This window comes from Haliotis rubra, unplaced genomic scaffold (assembly GCF_003918875.1).
Source record: "Haliotis rubra isolate DU_JTF1 unplaced genomic scaffold, ASM391887v1 Scf558, whole genome shotgun sequence".
Taxonomy (NCBI): domain Eukaryota; kingdom Metazoa; phylum Mollusca; class Gastropoda; order Lepetellida; family Haliotidae; genus Haliotis; species Haliotis rubra.
Window position 1 is genome coordinate 129,557 of NW_025767255.1, and position 17,968 is coordinate 147,524.

General features: G+C 40.2%; 1 protein-coding gene across 1 annotated transcript in view; it reads right to left on the minus strand.

The window, feature by feature from the left end:
* LOC124253912 (sodium/glucose cotransporter 4-like) overlaps positions 1-17,625 on the minus strand; it is a 38,146-nt gene extending 20,521 nt beyond the window's left edge. The window contains exon 1 of the mRNA XM_046687766.1: positions 17,484-17,625. The gene's annotated coding sequence lies outside the window, so the exon portion shown is untranslated. The remainder of the gene's footprint in view (positions 1-17,483) is intronic.
* Positions 17,626-17,968: the final 343 nt, after the last annotated feature.

The following is a 17,968-nucleotide window of genomic DNA, read 5'->3' on the forward strand; positions in this document are numbered from 1 at the left end:
TTCCGCTGTCGTCATATGTCCTGTGTGACTGCGAAGACATCCTATTGTAATTGAACTATTTCGTAAGCCTAATGCTCACATATATAGACATTTTTGTCACGATTTTAAAAATGTTTTAGCTACACATGATTCATGCAGCCTATGAGCAACTGATTTTAATCTTTATGTAATGAGCAAACAACCAATCAAATTTACTATATATTTCTGTTCACCATATACGACTAATTGCGAATGCAGAGGACAAGTCAATGCAGTGGATTTTGCGCCTACTATTTTAGTATGAAAAGTTGTTTACGGCACTGACATTAACTATACAAAGTTGCTTCCTTCAGAATAACTGGAATGTCATCATCAAGGGTTTGCGTGGGTTTCATCAGTGTTGTAAAGGGAAAGAGATAAAGTGATAACACGAGACGATCAAGCGATACTAATATTGCTTTCTCCGTTGGTGTAATCGTATTCTCCTCTTGTAGAATCGTTTCTCCTCTCATGTAATCGTTTTTCCTCTCGTGTGATCGTTTTTTCCTTCCGTGTAATCGTATTCTCCTCTCGCAGAATCGTCGTTTCTCCTCTTGTGTAATCGTTTCTCCTCTCGTGTAATCGTTTTTCCTCTCGTGTGATCGTTTTTTCCTCTCATGTATTCGTTTTTCCACTTGCATAATCGTCATCACCTTTCGTGTAATCGTATTTTCCTCTCGCAGAATCGTCGTTTCTCCACTCGTGTAATCGTTTCTCCTCTTGTGTAATCGTTATCTCCTTGCGTGTAATCGTTATCACCTTTCGTGTAATCGTATTTTCCTCTCGCAGAATCGTCGTTTCTCCTCTCGTGTAATCGTTTTACCTCTTGTGTAATCGTTTCTCCTCTCGTGTAATCCTTTATCCTCTCGTGTAATCCTTTTTCCTCTCGTGTAATCGTTTCTCCTCTCGTGTAATCGTTTCTCCTCTCGTGTAATCGTTATCTCCTAGAATCGTGTAATCGTAATATTTCCTCTCGTGTAATCGTATTTCATCCTTCTCGCGTAATCGTTGCTCCTCTCGTGTAATCGTTTTACCTCTTGTGTGATCGTTATCTCTCTCGCGTCGTATCTCCTTTCGCAGAATCTCTCGTTTGTAATCGTTTTTCCTCTCGTGTAATCGTTTTACCTCTCGTAATCCTTTATCCTCGTGTAATCGTTTTTCCTCTCGTGTAATCGTTTCTCCTCTCGTGTACTCGTTATCTCCTCGCGTGTAATCGTATTTTCCTCTCGTAGAATCGTCGTTTCTCCACTCGTGTAATCGTTGCTCCTCTCGTGTAATCGTTTTACCTCTTGTGTCATCGTTATCTTCTCGCGTGTAATCGTTTTTCCTCTCGTGTAATCGTTTTTCCTCTTGTGTGATCGCTTTCTCCTCTCTTGTAATCGTTATCTCCTTTCGCAGAATCGTCGTTTCTACACTCGTGTAATCGTTTTTCCTCTCGTGTAATCGTTATATCCTCTCGTGGAATGTTTTTTCCTCTCGTGTAATTTGTCCTCCTCTCGTGTAATCGGTATCTCCTCGCGTGTAGTCGTTTTTCGTCTCGCATAAGCGTTATTTTCTCTTGTGGAATCAGGAAGCAGAACTTGTTGGATATCACTATAACAGGCAAATTGACACATTTCAATGTCTAAAATATTGGACCAAACTTCTTTCTGTATACACACACTGGCTACCCAAACAGACTTACCTTATGGTTGAAGGCGTAGACGAAGCTGGGCTAATATCGTGGTTATGGTAATATTTTACAGAAGGCAAAATTCAGAACTTTACACTACTCTTAAATTCAGTTTTATCTGTCATTTCTTGATTTCGCTGCAGTTGCCATAATCAAAAGATGGAAACAGCATTACTGGTGAAAATGAAGAAAAAATAATGTTTCTATTCTTTAGCCGTAAATATAGAAATGGGTATAATCTAATATTGATTTGTAGCCGAAGGGCATATTCTTAAGGATGAAACAATTAGGGCACTTTCATTATGATATCCTTCATTTGAGAAAGGGATTAATGTTATGCCCACTACATGTAAAGATGCTATAGTTCACCTTCTAAAACAAATATTTCATGATTGGCGGTGGGGGTAGCCTAGTGGTTAAAGCGTTCGCTCGTCACGACGATGACCCAGGTTCGATTCCCCACCTGGGTACAATGGTTGAAGCCCATTTCGGGTGTCCCCGCCGTGATATTGCTGGAATATTGCTAAAGGCGGCGTAAAACTTAACTCACTCACTGAAACATCAAGTGTCAAACCATTTTCGCATACCTGAACAAAATGCTAATGCTGACAAAGCGTTTTGCCCTGACATTTTAAGACCAACCGAAGTAATAAAGTCATTAAATTGCCTAAAAATCTTATAATATGAATAATAAACATAATAATAGGGGTCAGATATACGTGAATGAAATGGTAATTATACAGGTTTAATTGGAACCTTCACATTGTGTGTCCAAGTCACGGATTTGCCCAGATTTCATTGCTCTAAATATGCAGCAGGGTTATTCATATTCCGTGTGTGTCAGAATGACATGGGGTATGCGAGGAGCGTCCTAGCAGATCATGAATCAACACCAGTTATACCTATCTATAATGTCTTCAAACCAAACGTTCATGAGAAACTTTCTTCAACCTGTGCTGTATTTGACGCTGAGATCATTCATACATTATATGGGTATATTATGTTGGGTACAGAATATAATGATACTATGGAAAATATACACTTGCTTATTTTAAACGTTTATAGGAATTTGCAAATATGCTTAGAATAAGGCGACTTCAACAGATATAGGCCGTCATCGTACCCTCCTGTGACGTCAAATCAAGTGATAAAGTGCAGGCTGAAATTATCCGAGATTATTAGACAATTGCAATAATTTGCTGGGTGAAAGATAAAGTCATCAGAAACATGTACCCCAATTTTTATTTTAAAAATATGCTTTATTATGTTTCAATCGCGAAAACAGTTTCTGTTATCTGAGCGTCGGCCATTATGCATATTCCGCTGGAACTCACGTGACCTTTCTGCTCGTGACGTCATATGTGACTAGACTCTGCCAAAGAACAAGCACTACAGTAATACAAATCGTGTTGTTTCTGTCGTTTTGTAAATGATACGATGATGTATTCCGTTGCCTGGGGATGCACGGAATCATCGAACAATGGAAAGAGCCACCATTTCTTCCGTTTTCCAAGTAAAGAGACAGATTTAGGCAGAAGAAATGCTCCGATCATTCCGAGTCGGACGTATATGAAAGAGACATGCACACATGGGGTATGAAAATCCAAAAGCTAGGCTGGAGAAGGAAGAAGTACCCACGAGATTCATATATTCTCCATCATTCAAATTCCCTGTTGCAACTTACTGTCAGTGGTATTTTTAACATAAATTGAATCAAGTCCGATTGCCAGTCGAATTGCCCCAGCTACAATATGCCCCAGCAAATCTGGTCAAATTGCCCCGGAGTACTAGTTTTGGTCAAATTGCCCCAGGGTGGAAGTCAAAATGACCCAATTTATTTAAACTGATTAAAGATAGGCCACAAATGCATAGTTGTTGTCAATATTATGTTCTTCATATAAAAGTATAATGAAATCTGTAAGTTTTCTGAAAATTTCATGAAATGTGTACATTTACTGTGTGAATCAGGAAATGTACATATTTCCTAAATATTCCAGGAAATTTACACATTTCCTGATCTGACACATTCACCGTAACATATACATAGTTATGAGTTTACTGATGGAACATTTATCAGAAATATTACTTCCTAATAACTTTTATATGAAGAACATAATATCAATGTTGAAAAAAACTATGCATTTACGGCATATATTTATGGTGCTCGGTCACTATGGTATTCTAAGGTTATGACCGAGCACCATAACTATTTCCATAACCAAAAACTAGGGAAACATACATTGTTCTGACTAGTATTTTATAATTCATCAGTTTTCGGGGAATAACTTATCTTGAAATTGAATGTACAATGGGCCAAGCGGACTGAAATGCCGGGGAAAGATATCTGTTTGTCATGTTTAAACACATACAATGTACAGGTACTACACGGGTGGGTGACAGGTACGACACGGGTGGGCATCATAACTACTCACACAGACTTTAGTGAGCTTATTGTCTCTCTGGCTGTTCGGCAACTTCATCATATTTGTACGGTTAGTGTTTAGAATAACCACCACCGACAGGTATGACAGATTATAATGGTTTATATATACTGAGTCAAAAAAGAAACTTCACATTCTTTCTTCAGGGCACTATAAAAGAACAAGAGATGGTAAGATGGTAAAATTGCTATTATTTCATTGCTGAGATCTGTGTGATGTACTCGATACACTGACAGTGCCATAATCAGTTTCATTAGGCTACACCGCCGTTCCAAAACATGGGTAAACAGAATGTCAAGTTACAAGAATAAAAATGCGAAATCTCTCTGTTCAATATCGTGTATGGCCGCCCCGCGCATTCACCACTGCCAAACACCGTCTCCTCATCGACTGCCTGATGCTTGTGAACACGTGGTTGGGGATTCTGCGCCATTGCTCTTGCAAGGCAGCGCAAAGTTCCTGCAAATTCTGAGGTTGGTTCCTAAGACCACGAAGCCTTCTCCCAAGTGCATCCCAAACGTGCTCTATAGGATTAAGGTCAGGAGACCTCGATGGCCAGTCCATGACGTTGATTCCAGCGTTTTGAAGGAAATTTCGTGTCAACATCGCGGTATGCGGCCGAGCATTATCATGCTGGAACTGTAGACCTGGGCCATGAGCCGTCATGAAAGGAGCGAGTTCAGGGGTGAGCACCTGGTCGCGGCAAGCAGCAGCTGTGAGGTTTCCACGGTTGACCAGAAGTCGGGAACGGTTGTTCCCACAGAAAGCACCCCACACCATGCAACTTCCGCCCCCGAATCTGTCGACTTCCTGTACACAACATTGGGCATACCGTTCACGACGTCGCCTCCAGACTCTATGCCTGCCGTCCGCGAATCTGAGGGTAAACCTGGATTCATCGCTAAAGACGACTCGATTCCAGTCTCTCTGGGTCCATCGGAGGTGACGTTGGGCCCACAGCAGACGTTGACGTTGATGAAACGGCGTCAATACTGGCCCACGATATGGACGTCGAGAATGGAGATTGGCAGCCCGCAACCGATTTCGAATGGTCTGTGAGGACAGTCGACCTCTAAACATCTCAGCCCTGGTTCGTGTAGCCGGCAGAAATCTGTCACGTAGGTGACGTAGGACGATTTTACGGTCTTCTGCTCGTGACGTCACACGTGGACGACCCGACCTTGGGCGATCAGAAGTTGTGCCAGTTTGTTGTAGACGACCTCGCAAGTCATACACAGTACGACGGCTGCATCCCATTGCTCTTGCGACGTCAATAACTGATCTTCCCGCTAGCAACATGCCAACGGCACGTTCACGTTGCACATTTGACAATCATGGCATTTCAATTACCGTTAGAACTGTGGTTTAAAAGTGTTTTTTTCCAATTCTTGAGGCCAATGCAAACACGTGCATATGAAGAAAACGTATCGTCAGAGAAAAATTATTCATTATTTTTCAAATTACATTCTGTGAAGTTTCTTTTTTGACTCAGTATATATTTATGAAAAAAATAAAAATATTAATATATAAAATACTTATCGTATGTGAAAGTGTACATGTATAAAATGTAACGAGCCACCCTATGCAGGGTTGTGGGAGAGAGCATATTAAAATACAGATAAACATAACATATACACTATAAAACGTATAAAAAAATACAAACATGAATTAAGAGTATAGAAAATTATATCTTTTAGATGATATGTTAAAGCAGTATTGGGCACTTAAATATATCACAGCCTGGGTAGACAGGATAAAACTGACTTTCCGAGGATCACCGAAATTCTGGAAATTTTCTTTTGCTTCGCATTTTTTCAATAATTCTCCTCTTTAGGTTTCATACAGACAACATCTTACTAGTACGTGCTCTTCGTCTTCTACACCATCAGCACAAATAGGACATATTCTCTCAACCACATGTTTCTCTACCTGATGTATGAATAGAAACAAGGCCCAGATAAACCTGAGTAGGATTATGGTTGGAAATAAATTTACTACAGCTTGTTCAGCTTGATCTGATCAAGTGAATACTAATGCATTACGTGTCCGTGTCACAACTGGTTGGGTCTATTATTGTGAAGGGGTGCATCTTTGTCAGTTGATTGTCAACATGTCCGAACAGCCGAGACAAAGTCGCCTTTTGACATCTATGTGTCGAGAAATCGCCAGCAACGTCCTAACTTTCTTTAAACTTAAAAAAGAAGCTACAGATGGTTTAATGTTTCCGATCCAGGCTTTAAGGTAGCGAGCAGCAATATTAATAACATTCTCTGCTCCCCCTATTTAATGAAGTTAACTCGACCTGCCGTGTGTACCATTTGACCTCCCGGGTCATGCATATGAAGAGTAGCTCAGCTCAAGCTGAACAAGCTGTAAATGTAGAGGTGTGTCACAATGGCATGACTGAATATACATGTAATGTAGACATGTGTGGCAAAATGGAATGCATTATGAACGTTGTGTAACTGTGGCAAGATGACATGAATTATGAACGTTGTGTAACTGTGGCAAGATGACATGAATTATGAACGTTGTGTCACTGTGGCAAAATGACATGAATTATGAACGTTGTGTAACTGTGGCAAAAGATGACATGAATTATGAACGTTGTGTAACTGTGGCAAGATGACATGAATTATGAGCTTTGTGTAACTGTGGCAAAGTGACATGAATTATGAACGTTGTGTAACTGTGGCAAAATGACATGAATTATGAACGTTGTGTAACTGTGGAAAGATGACATGAATTATGAACGTTGTGTAACTGTGGCAACATGACATTAATTATGAACGTTGTGTAACTGTGGAGAAGTGACATGAATTATGAACGTTGTGTAACTGTGGTAAGATGACATGAATTATGAACGTTGTGTAACTGTGGCAAAATGACATGAATTATGAACGTTGTGTAACTGTGGTAAGATGACATGAATAATGAACGTTGTGTAACTGTGGCAAGATGACATGAATTATGAACGTTGTGTAACTGTGGCAAAGTGACATAAATTATGAACGTTGTGTAACTGTGGCAAGATGTCATGAATTATGAACGTTGTGTAACCGTGGCAAAATGACATGAATTATGAACTTTGTGTAACTGTGGCAAGATGGCATGAATTATGAACGTTGTGTAACTGTGGCAAAATGACATGAATTATGAACGTTGTGTAACTGTGGCAAGATGATATGAATTATGAACGTTGTGTAACTGTGGTAAGATGACATGAATTATGAACGTTGTGTAACTGTGGCAAGATGACATGAATTATGAACGTTTTGTAACTGTGGCAAGATGTCATGAATTATGAACGTTGTGTAACTGTGGCAAGATGACATGAATTATGAACGTTGTGTAACTGTGGCAAAATGACATGAATTATGAATTATGAATTATGAACGTTGTGTAACTGTGGCAAGATGCCATGAATTATGAACGTTGTGTAACTGTGGCAAATGACATGAATTATGAACTAACTGTGGCAAAGTGACATGAATTATGAACGTTGTGTAACTGTGGCAAAGTGACATGAATTATGAACGTTGTGTAACTGTGGCAAAGTGACATGAATTATGAACGTTGTGTAACTGTGGCAAGATGACATGAATTATGAACGTTGTGTAACTGTGGCAAGATGACATGAATTATGAACGTTGTGTAACTGTGGCAAGATGACATGAATTATGAACGTTGTGTAACTGTGGCAAGATGACATGAATTATGAACGTTGTGTAACTGTGGCAAGATGACATGAATTATGAACGTTGTGTAACTGTGGCAAGATGACATGAATTATGAACGTTGTGTAACTGTGGCAAAGTGACATGAATTATGAACGTTGTGTAACTGTGGCAAGATGACATGAATTATGAACGTTGTGTAACTGTGGCAAAGATGACATGAATTATGAACGTTGTGTAACTGTGGCAAGATGACATGAATTATGAACGTTTGTGTAACTGTGGCAAAGATGACATGAATTATGAACGTTGAATTATGAACGTTGTGTAACTGTGGCAAGATGACATGAATTATGAACGTTGTGTAACTGTGGCAAGATGTCATGAATTATGAACGTTGTGTAACTGTGGCAAGATGACATAAATTATGAACGTTGTGTAACTGTGGCAAAGTGACATGAATTATGAACGTTGTATAACTGTGGCAAGATGACATGAATTATGAACGTTGTGTAACTGTGGCAAAGTGACATGAATTATGAACGTTGTGTAACTGTGGCAAAGAGACATGAATTATGAACGTTGTGTAACTGTGGCAAAGTGACATAAATTATGAACGTTGTGTAACTGTGGCAAGATGCCATGAATTATGAACGTTGTGTAACTGTGGCAAAGTGACATGAATCATGAACGTTGTGTAACTGTGGAAAGATGACATGAATTATGAACGTTGTGTAACTGTGGCAAGATGACGTGAATTATGAACGTTGTGTAACTGTGGCAAGATGACATGAATCATGCGTATAATCTTGTTAAACTTAGCAATAATCAGACCAAAGATCAACCCACCTTTCAAATACCAAATATTCCGAAAAGAAATTGATTGCCGATCAGTGGCTGCATGCATTGTCATTAGGTCAACATCAGCGACCTTCACGTTAAGGAGGCATTAGGTAGACACATCGTGTGGTACCGCTGCATATATACATACACTCTTCAAAAAAAGAAACGGAAAAGGAAAATATCATTGAAAAAAATTGGTGTTATTCAGTCACATGTAAATCAACGAAAATCAGTGGTACAACACTGAGCAATACATTGGTATTCCGTGCACATTTCACCAGAATGGCGGTCATCAGTCATCACTGCTGTCCACGAGGTGGCGTTGACGTTATTACGTCGCATGACCACCTCTTACTGCTGGAACTGCACGACACCTCCTTGGCACAGATTGAATCAATTGTTGGATGTTTCGTTGTGGAATTTTTCTCCATTCCACCTGTAGCATGTTGAACAACTGTTGCGGGGTCAATGGCGGATCACAACGTCGACGTACACGTTAATCGATCTGATCCCACAAATGTTCAATTGGGTTTAGATCCGGGGACGGAATGGCCAGGGGAAGACATTGATGTTGTTATTGGCCAGGTAGTCCACTGTAGCACGTGCTGTGTGAGATCTGGCGTTGTCATGCTGGAACAGATCCCTCTGGCGGTCGACAAGGCGATGCGTGAGCACGGAGCGGCCGTTAGATTGCCTTGGACGAGCACCAATTTCGATCTGCGGGTGTATGAGATGGTCCCCCACAACATGACACATCATCCACCAAATCTGTCCACTTCCTGTATGCAATTTGCTGCGAAGCGTTCAACTCTTCGGCAGTAGACACGGGCCCTTGCATCATGTCTGCAAAGCATGAATTTGGATTCATCGCTAAACCATGCGCGTCTCCATCGTCCCTGAGGCCATACCCTGCGCGGTCGAACACCATTGCAGTCGTAGTTGACGATGCTGCCTGGACAAAATCACGCCTCTAACAGGACGTATCGTGCTATGGGAGACATTAAAAAAACTCGAGCTCGCAACCTCTGATCTGGACTCGCCTGAATCGTCCGATGACGCTGTTCGTCTGAGCATCGTTCAGCCTTGGCATTATGAAATCTGTGCTGAGAGTTTTAACCGAAGTGAAGCAAAATAGAGAACCATGCACTTTTGTAATGCTTGTTGTGCCTTTTGCACGTGAATACTATGCCTTTGCGTAAGTGGCTCAAAATGACAGCGGTTGCGTTTGTTTGTTATTCCAACGTTCTTTTATATACTTTTTTCACCTTCACATTTCAACTCCAGAGAAGCTCAAATAGTTCGTGTGAATTGTTGATTTGCAAAAAATCGCTATATTTTATTATGCTATGTTTTCTTCATTGCATGGGTTATCATTTTCAAGAATACGAGTTAACAGTAACTGTAAAATGTCAACATTTGTTCGCAATGACTTACATCATGAGGATGAACAATTTTACATTTCTTTTTTCAAACAAACATTTGTCAGTTTTGTATCGATATTTTTGGAATTTACACACTGAAACACGAAGGGACTGACATAAAATTGCATTTATAGAATCCATACTTTCAAAAAAAATATATTCTAAAAGTGTTTTCTTGATATGTAATCATTTACGTACATACTTACACTAAGTCACTTACTTACGCAAACGCCACGGCATAGAACAGCTTTCTGTCATACTGAAACCTATCCTAGATTTAGTCACAGCCTTAAATAGTCATCGGAGGATGATTAAGAATAAGATTTCCTTCGGAAACAAATGAACACAAGGTTTTCAAGGTAGAAAGACCATGAATGAATATGTGATTGTGATCCACAATATAAAAGTGCCTTGAAGTTCTTTCAGTTTTCTGGATCTCCCTGACAGACAGATGTTTATAATGCAAGAAACACAAATCGGCATGTCCAGTTGCTTTCTGTTTCTTTTGTCCATGCTGACATTGTTTTGTCGAAACATTCCTCCCCGCTAAATCGGACATTTAGATATATGGCAATGGATGCTTTTGCTGTTGAGCTATCCCCCCACGCATCGGAATACTTTATTTCGCGTCTTCGTTATATTAAGAATATGAAACATGTCATCAATTGCGTAGATCGATGTTCGTGTTGTTGATAACTGGATTGTCTGGTCCAAATTTGATTATTTACAAACCGCCGCCGTATAGCTGAATATTGCTGAATTCGGCCTCAAGCAAACTGTTATAGAATCTAATTCAGGACAGCCATCGTCCAAATATTTAAAAAAAACCAAAACTATGTAGCCAAGCCATGAGTGACTTAATTGTAATTATTCAATCTGCACTCTTAATCCTTATCACTACATTGTCTTGTCAGCCACCCTGTACCAATCTGCCACCGTCATTAGTTATTGTATATGACATTTATAGCCTTAACTTGCCATCCCCCTTGGCCGCGTCTGCCATCACATCAACTGGTCAATGAAGTGCTATTGTTTCTCTATCTGTCCATTGTTGAGTGTTCGCCTGTCCGTTGATGTCAAGAACTGTATATATGCTCACATCTATATTATCAAGGAGTCCGGTATTCCGACTGTCTGTGTAAGGACGACCGCCAGCAGGATAACGCTGCTCATAGAAAACACCCTGGGGTTGAGCTGGAACTCCGCTCACCTCATTCATGTATACTTGTTTGTCATGTCTTGTGTAACTAACTAAAGAAGTTTGAACTCAACCTATCCTTCGTCTTTGTCAACGTATTGTTCGTCTCAATTCCGAGCTAGTTCCCCTGATCACACATGTATGTACGCGATGACAACAAACAAATAGGTGAACAAGGGGAAACGGCGTCACAGCTACAGCTCGTTCTCAAGTTGGAATTTCGAAAGGCGCTATGTATGGGATAAGGTCAGTCGTTTGTTGCTTTTAATCCAACAATGAAATCTCATAGATTAGATTTTGGTGTAAATTGTTACTTTATATGGCTATTTAACACGTTTTAAAGGTAGACCTTCTTTTACCTGGAAAACACCAATAGCCAAATATGTTGTACAATGCCTGGACCAATATGGGAGATTCAGTTCTGAAACCGAAGTTTTCTGCACCTCGACATAATTATCGTTCGTAGTTTAGGCGTGTGAACTTGCGTGCAGAGGCACATAAAACGGATATATGGAAAATGTTAAAATGGTTGTGTGAGCAGAGTGATGCTTCGTGATTACTGTGTCTGTATGAGAATGGCCACAAAGGAATAGATTTACATAATATGAAACTATACAGAGCTGCTGCTATATTGGTGTAACACACCCTCTATCTGTAGTCCTGACTTGTATGGAGACACGAGTATTGTATTTTAAATCCACCCATAGCAACTGTCAAAGTTTCAAAGTTAACCCACAAATCTGAACTCAAAATAATGCAGTTTGAAACCATGAAATACCACAGAAATACAATTGCTAATTTTAACAGTTACAAATTAGTGCAATAAAGTAAAATAAAGTACAATTCGGTGGCGTTACAGATGCAATGGCATTCTTCTAAAATTGGGCATATGATGATGTCCAAGATATAAATATTATGTTGACACAACCTTTGGTTTTGATGTGGAATACTATTTCAGTAATACTATACGTTTTTATCCGTTTTGCATTTCTACTTTTGGGGCAGTATATATTCACACAACCGTTGGCTTTGATGTAATGTGAGATGGGTGAGGTATGTGCTTGCCCACCTATGTACAATGTAGTCGAAATACCTGCTTGAGTAGCTATTCCAGACAATGCCGGATTACAGGTGAGTCCAAAAGCATCGGAATATGATAACCGACACACTCCCATTAGATTAGACAGTATTATATTCCTAACAAGTAAATATTCTTAACATAAAGGGTTATCAACTTCTACTGAACCGTAACGGAAAAGACGTAGTTTGATTAAAATATTCTTTGACAAAATGTTACGATGCCATGTTACCATAAGATTGCAATAAAAATGTATGATTTACATGTATCATGTCAATGAGAAGACGAGGCTCCTTAAATATTTTGATTCTCTGTTTTGTCAAGTCCTCGCTGAGACACAACGTTTATTTCCGTAATTTTCAGTTTTTCATGACCTTCTCAGTAATTCTCCCCCAGTAACAAATGTCACGAGTATCCGTCTCTCTCCTTTCCAACTCGATGACATCTGCCGATTAATTGATAATCCAGTGGACCTTTTTCATCAACGACAGTTTCAACACGGGCCTTTAAAACAACACTTTGTCTGATTGTATTGTAGCTGCCTTGCTCGACATATTTCTCGAACGTTCTTGGCTCACACTAAATATATCCTGCAGTAATAGTGCAACGATATCTTTGCCAATTTCACAGATAATGTTCTTCAGCAACAAGCATGAAGTATTTTTCAGCCAGATAATTGGTTATCATCATTGAAAAAGTCACATAGAGCTGATGCGGTTGTTCTTTGGTATCCGGTGTAGCTGATGTTGTGCCTTCATGACGTATATGGTGATGAGGGTGCTCGGTGCTCGGAGGGCCATGGCGACCCTCGAAAATAACTACATTCTGGCTTTGTACTTTCCTGCAAGAGAGTCCTGGATTTTCTGTTTTCTTTGTGTTGAAGACGTGGATTAGTCAACTCTCTGGTTTCATCTGAGTGGCATTTTGTTTTCTGCAGTTGCATATATACTCATCAAAGCAAATGAAGCGCCACCAAATGTTTAAAAGATTATTCACATTTGGAAACACATTATAAAACGACGATAGCTTCATAGAAAACAGTAGAATTGAATAATGATTTCAATCAGTTGACAACAAATATGTCTTTGATGACGTCACGTATAATGTGTCACGCGGTATTCGAAAACCATACCTGTGTTCAGTGAAATGAAGGCCGAGAAAGGTTGACCACCAGCGTAAAATATTTGTATGAATAATGACATGCCATTTTCCAGAAAGATACCTAGCCATGCCAAGATGTCAAAGAAGAATAAATCCATAAGACGTGTAATATAAGTTTGCATTGACCACTGCTTGTACCGAACGCCGCATGTTATGAATTAACCTCTGAATTTCTTTGTGGTGGCACCAAGGCCTATTCCAGCTTCAAGTTCTGCTACAGTTTGAACTGGTGGACAAGTTCCAGAGTGCTTGATTCCTGCACCGCGTCAGCCTTTCACGGATATGTCTTTCAGCCAACTGGGTACGTTTAAGAGGCATACGACCAAGATATTTTGTACCCATCTGGACGGTGTCATCTGTTGGTATTCCACTGATTCCTCAGTACAGGTGAAGCGGTCAAGGGTTCGCGTCCTACAAGTCTAAGCAGTTTTCGATATTCACGGACAGATGTTCCCTTACATCTTCCAAGGTACGAGTTTGAGCATGTTTGTACTTATCACCTGAGTTTGGTGATACCCAGGGTGTCTTGCAGTAACCCTGCATGACATCCCGCCTTCTATATTTCATTTTGTATCCGTGTCCGCCTGTGGGCATTCTACACTTTGTCCCCTGTTGTTCACATCACAGACAGTGGAAACACGACTAACAAAAGCTGTTCATTCAGCGTTCTCGTGTATTTGCAAACATATCCATACCCGAGTGGAACATGGCTTACATTCGTGTAACTCATGCTGCTGTTTTTACAGTTACATATGTGACATAACTGATGACAAATATATCCATGTTTGCACATCACGTTTTCAGGTGAAAGAGGAGTGTCAGCAGGAGTGCCACACAATACAATTCATATAATTTACACGCAAACTGAATGTATTTAAAGATACCTGTGACACGCCAATAGAAGCGGGGTGGTGTACGAATTCAGGCTAGGCAGCAGGCGCACTGAAGACACCAGAGTATTGTTTGGAATGTCAACCAAATATAACGCCCAGACGTCCAGGCGTCAGCGGCAAGTTCTGGTCCTGTCGTAGGCGTCAATCCGTCTCATCCCTATCTTTTACTGCCTCATGAAGTCTGTGTTGCAACATATGGGTGGACATTATCCTTTTGCGTGTGACGTTGTACTTGCATTTGCACAAAGGGTAAAATATGATCTCGAACAATGTCGCCCCGGTATGGCACAGCCATTTAAATTGCCATTAACTATGATGAGTTTTGTTCTTCCATGAGGCATGGTGCCACGCTCATACCGTTAGACTTCCACTCCCAAACTGACAACTTTGAGTAATGCCAGTGTCGCTAATGCGTTCTCCTTCCGCCTTCAGACCATTGTATGACCATCAGATCTGTCCAGTTGAAAGGTGGACTCTTCTGTGGACAGTAGACTGTCCAAATCTTGTCTACTGAACCTCACATGGTAGGCGTGCGTGACAGTGATGTGGAAGCGAAACTGGAAGTAGTCTCGATGGACAGATGGGCCGGTGGTTGTGCTCCACAACCAGTCGCGTACGGTTCAGTCAGTAATTGGTCTAACATTGTCGCAGTTGGGTTCCGTAGATGCATCAACCGTAAATGGTTGTCTGGTGAACATGACATAAGAACCTTGTACCTGCCTATGCACAAACGCTTAATCAGTAGAGAGAGTAGCATAGACGTCAGATATTTCATTTGGCGGTCACCGATAGCATCTACTGAAATTAGCATCATAGTCAAGTCTGATGTAAACACTGTTGCAAGCGTTACACCTGTCTGTACACGTAAAAGCTGTCGAAAATATTTCAGGGTCATTTTACCAGATGTTCCAAAAGATATCTACCTCTCGTTTCGTCGTCATACTTCGCACATTTGACACTAAGCTCACAATGACCCTGGCAAGCTTGCCAAGAGCTGATGCTAGCTGACAACGACCATGATGATGTGTTCATCCAGTTTATCGCGAAGGTTGCGTCCGGCCTTATTTTCTCTTGTTTAATGTTCATTAATGTTCATTTAATGTTTCCCTGTGGCAGTGAAACGTTGAGTGAACTTAGAGCCAGGGACATTAGCTGTACGTCCGTATCAATAACAGTAATGTCAACAACACGTGTTGCTCTTAGGTACTCTTCAGAACAATTTAGGGAAGAATTAAGTTTTTAACTTACTGACTTCGTATTTGTAACACATGTAATGTTAATAGTAACCCACTGTGCAGCTGTTCAGCTTCATCTACGTTCACCAATCACCCTGAACCACATATACACGTTCATTCAGCGAAATACATCATCATCTGCATCACCATATTTACGAATAGTTTTGGGGTGTTATTCTTCAAAACTAAAAGGCTTTAAAATTTTACAATCGTTGTCAAAATCAACACGTGGGTTACCAGATACCTATCATCGCAGGTTCGAAACCTCCATTCGCCCTCATCATTACTTCGGGTCTTTCTCCCAAATTTAGACACGCCGTTACATAATTCATAATTGAAATGGTTTCCAAACAGTGTGAACACCAAACACAGTCGGTATAAACTATATTTTTGTCTGCTACTCGCCGAAAGATAACACCGCTTGGAAGTGTACATCTATTCAGTAAGTACAATTATTATCTTGGTGTCACATTTCATAGTATCTCCACGGCGAAGCTAATTAGGATATACTACCAGAGCCAGACAACGGAAGCAATGCTATTTCAGCATGAGCATGTTATGTACATAAGTTCCTTGTCTTGTGTTCCATATTTCTGAGATAAGATACTCGGTAACTTAATTTTCATATTGAATGAGGCTAACGTAGTACAAACTAGATTATTGTGCGATCGTGTGACCTCATTTCGCCGCAATTACAAGTACAAGACGAGGAGCTATTGTGTAGGCAATCAACCAGCTCAGCTTCAGACGTTCCCCTTGAGTATTCTGGGAGTAGGTTAATGTACTGGAACCGCAAAACGTGAAAGCCTGGTGACTCAGCACTGTACTCTAACCAATACGTCTGATTTGTATATTTAGCGCCTGCTACCTCACTTAACTAATGATAGCTTTTCATTGTTAGCTTTGCAGGCCTTGTACGCTCTAAGTCAACTAACTGACCAACTATCAACCAATTAACCAACCAACCATCCAACTAACTAACTTACCAAATACCAATCCAACCATCCAATCAACTAACCAACCAACCATGAAATTAACTTACCAAATAACCATCCAATCAACTAACCAACCAATTAACCAACCAACCATCCAACTAACTAACTTACCAAATAACCATCCAATTATCCATTGAAGTAACCAACCAACCAACTAACCAACCAATTAACAAAAGAACTATCCAACTAACTTACCAAATAACGATCCAACCAGCCAGCCATCTAACCATCCAATCAACCAACCAACCAGCCAACCATCCAATCAACCAATCAACCAACCAACCAACATCCAATCAACCAACCAAATAACCATCCAATAAACAAACTAACTAACCAGCTAAAAACGAACCAAAGAACCAACCATCCAACCATCAAACCAAACAACCAACCAACCATCCATCCACCCATCCAACCAACCATCCATACAACCATCTAAACAACCAACCAACCAACTAGCCTACCTCAATAGAACACCGACATATACATGATATAGTGAGTGAAACATGGATTTGGCAACGCTCAGCCACAAAACGAACATGACAAGTTATATATAAAATATATAAAGTTAATGCACCTTACATTGTATCCATTAAATACGGTAAAGCGCACGTGTAAAAATATTCAGCATCTGTATATTCTATACCATCTTTTACTGTTGTCACCACATAAATATATTCGGTAAAAACAAACCAGGAGTAGGGTTCAAAAGATTCAGTGTAGAATAGTGTTAAGTCGAACTTATGTACCGGTATCTATGTTGTGAATAAGAAATCACCTTCAAATCAAAATGAAGACGAAATGACCTGTCAATAGAAACAAGTACACCACTACACAGATTTAGAAACACTTACTTTCAACTTTGACACACATATACGGTATGCCGTGTGAGAATGATGGTCGGTGCCTGTGTCTACTTCACGTGTAGTTCCTGCTCTGCGTCTACCATAGCGTATATATATAAACCCGCCAGCTTATCTGCCGCTGCCACTCTTGGAAACTTGAAACTTGAACATCCCACCAGACAGAAGTGGAGCTTTTTGAGTATCAGTCAAAGACACACAAATCTACAAAACCATGGAAATAACAACATCCTTATTTTGTAAACATATTGCTATCATCATTCCAGATACGATGACATGTGTCAACCAAGTCAGCGAGCCTGACCACCTGATCCCGTTAGCTGCCTCTTACGACAAGCATGGGTTACTGAAGATCAATTCTAACCCAGATCTTCACGGATATTATGACAGGCGCGTAGCAAGCCAATTTTTTCGTGTAAGCCCGATAGGGTACAAAGGTATATATTTAGATAGGATTGAGGGCTTGCCCAACCTTT